The 3,401-nt window shown below is 35.0% G+C and overlaps 1 protein-coding gene across 1 annotated transcript in view; it reads right to left on the bottom strand.

The window, feature by feature from the left end:
* The window catches only part of LOC117119712 (interferon alpha-inducible protein 27-like protein 2A), a 13,993-nt gene extending 11,543 nt beyond the window's left edge, over positions 1-2,450 (bottom strand). Inside the window, exon 1 of the mRNA XM_033264549.1 lies at positions 2,310-2,450. The gene's annotated coding sequence lies outside the window, so the exon portion shown is untranslated. The remainder of the gene's footprint in view (positions 1-2,309) is intronic.
* Positions 2,451-3,401: the final 951 nt, after the last annotated feature.

Raw genomic sequence — 3,401 nt, forward strand, 5'->3', positions numbered from 1 at the left:
TTTTTAAAGATAGACAAATATTATTTCACAGCAAATATACTGTACTGTATTACAAAGGATATCGTCATTGTCACACCTACTGTGCCTATGTAAAAAGACTAAAATATTTTTTCTAGATTAACAAAAAGAACATAATTATCGCATTTGAAATTTTACCTCAATTTGGTCTTATTTTTAAAGCAATTTCAGCAGTCCCAGTGCTCCTAAAACCCGGGGTTGTAAAATGTATCAGTTACACACAAATAGGCCTACATGCCAGTGGATTAGTAGCACTAGCTCAGCAGCGCCGTTTGATTATGGTAATGACGACAATGATGGTATAATGAATAATACTGCAACAAATTAGTTGGTCGTTGCGAAATTTCAATGAGAAGAGTAGTAAAAATGAATATAACAAATTTTATCACAAACCAAGGGGGCCATATATACAGCAGGAGTGAGAACCGTTTTATATCTATTTTGTCAATTAGGGCTAAAGTTTACCACCAATCCAACTTTCCCGCGTACCGATTTTTTTTTTGTCATAATCTTTCTCTCAAAATAGATTGGGTGACAAGCACCTCGAGGCCGTGGCCAATTAATTCAGTTTCCCAGAAATAAAATGTGGTGGTATGAAACACGAATGTTCAGGTAATGTTCGAAGCATCATTATTTTGTGAAACTAAATGAATTTTACAAACATCAAATAGGCCTTTTTGTATTTTAATAATGTAGGCCTAGCTTCTTTGCAATAATCCATGTTATTAATGTTAGACGTTTTGCTAACATTTACAGTGCAGCTCATAATATAAAGAGGTAGAGGCCTAAATTCGCTTGAAAACCCTGGGTAACAAGGGCGGATTAGTGGGAAAGGCAGCCAATCGTAAGTGACTACAAATTACGTCATTTTTATGTCGTCGTATCGCAAGAAAAATTCAACTCAACGTAACAGTCGCAAGCGCTCGTTTTGGACTCTGGATGGAGTTTAACGTCGTAAGTTCAACTTTCGTAAGCGGCTGAAAATTGCTTGTTTATCTGCGGCCCAACACGATCAACGCAAACGTCGTTGACGTCGGCATTATTTCAACTTTGCGTAAGAGTCGTAAGAATCGTAAGAAACGTATGAAACGTAAGAAATTCTGATCTTTATGTCGACAGGAAACCAGGCTTTACATGCATAGGAACTAAAAAGAAAGGAACTCGCTACGACCAGCGGTTTTCAGCACATGGGAACCCTATTTTTTTACTCCTAATTTGCATATTCAAGCTAATTTGCATATGAACGGAAAATGTGACGGAGACGTAATTTTAGTAATTTAATTCCCTTGTGACGTGTGCTCACTTAGAACAAAAACCCTTTCATTTGCTATTTTCTTATACCGTCTAGCTTAATTTGAAAATACCCCCTACCTTATAAAAAGGGGGCGTGGTCATTTAATAAAAGGCGTGGTCATTTTCGGGCTGTTCGTCCCGGATAGAGATTTTGGCACACATCCCATGTTATTCCTAGGGTTCATATTAGTCTATAACAGTTGAGAAATTCTCTCCTAAATGAAGTGCATACAAATCTTAGTCAGGTCCTAGACTAAAAAGAGAAGTGATTGTAGTATTTTGGTGTCGATATGGACCATTCAAAGCAAAACGTCGTAGATCAGATATCTAAAAACAACTCATCTAAATAAAACTTTCGTGTTCCTTTTTAGTGTAATTTTTTTTAAAGTAGATTGTGGTTGGTGGTTGGAAAATACAAATTTTTGAGGACTTTTTATTATAGAAAGAGATTGGCGTGGGCGGAGATATGCTTTCTACTGTACTGAGTGCACTTGTTTTATTATTATTATTATTATTATTATTATTATTATTATTATTATTATTATTATTATTATTATTATTATTATTATATCAAGAGACTCAGTCGAGCTCTAGGCTACCTAGAGCCTAGGCCTAATATAACAATAACACTGAACTGGGCCTATCCTAGGCTAGGCCTAGATTCTATTCCGCTTCAATACAGATTCGAAGATATCGTTAAGACTTTTTATTTCTGAAGTTTAGTCCAACACAAAAGATTACAATTCAAATATCTGATCAAGACATATTCTTACAAAAACAATAATTTTAAATTTAAAGCTCCAGACCATCGCAATGCAAATTCGCAACCTATTTAATCACGGGAGTTGCTTGCTTTTGCACGTTTCTCACAAGGCTAGGCGTAGCTCAATTGACGCGCGTGAAATTAATAATACAGTAATATGAACTTCTTCTATTCTTGGCCTTGCCAGACATGCCTGGCCTTAGGCCTAATTCATAACCAGCTAGTCCCGACCTACCTTCCCGTTCCAAAAATACGGAATTTTAAGCTATACACTGAATTCGTTTCTTCATTCACTTTTATTCCTACACAGGAAGTGCAACCTAGGCCTAAGTATCCTCGCTGAGCTAGCTGCTTTCACCAAAGATACGTTTCACCATGGAGGTATTGTTCAGAAGGAGATCACTTGGCAACAGATCCCTTTGACGCGACAAACCTGTTCCCCGCTTTTGGATCGCGCGCGGGCGTATTACCCTATACGGTAATTCACATTTTTTCGTTAGAAACAACTTGGCAACGACATACATTTATACGCTTCCAGCAGAGCAGTTGTGCAATAAAACGTTTGATTTTAACCCATTACATATCTTTATAATGGACAATGTTCCCCTGATTAGATTTTTTTTCGGACTTTTGGTATGTTATTATTTGTATATTTCAGGAACGGATTCCGTAAAATATTTATGTTAAAATTACTTCTTTGTTCATTATAATTTTGTCTAAAGATTGATTGGTTCGACTATAAAGCTAAGTCAGCGTAAAACTGAAAAATACTCAGATTTTGGATTGATTTTTCGAATAGTTAACCCTAGTTAACCCTAAAATGACTTAGATTATTTTAATCCTCAATAATTTATTAATTAATATTTGTTAAAATTAGAATTGGCGAATTTTGGCCAATTTATGGATTTTGAAGTTGAAATATACTATACTTTTAAAGGTCATATAAATGTTCAATTAAATTCGAAACTTTTTTTGGTGGAAAATATTAAAGCCCCATTCCCGGCAAAATTTCAGTTTTTAAGAAAAATCTAATTTTTGTATAATGTTATAAAGATTTATAAATATAATACGGAATTGCTAGTTTAACTGAATTTAGACATTCCTAAGAATGAAAAAAATGTAAAATAAGACTGAAATTTGATTTTTTTTGTCTTCCACACAAAAAATCAATGCGGATGAATTTTTCATTTTGATTTTGCGATAGGTCGTGGGAAGAAATATCGTAGGCGCCAAAAACATTAGCCTATCCAACGCTGCTAGGCTAGGCCTAGCCTTACCTCGATTTAGGTTCTGTTATCACACATAAAAACGGCCGACATGATATTTT

The sequence above is a fragment of the Anneissia japonica genome, unplaced genomic scaffold, assembly GCF_011630105.1.
Source record: "Anneissia japonica isolate Jap-2015-1 unplaced genomic scaffold, ASM1163010v1 scaffold472_len315957_cov169, whole genome shotgun sequence".
In the NCBI taxonomy this organism is placed as follows: domain Eukaryota; kingdom Metazoa; phylum Echinodermata; class Crinoidea; order Comatulida; family Comatulidae; genus Anneissia; species Anneissia japonica.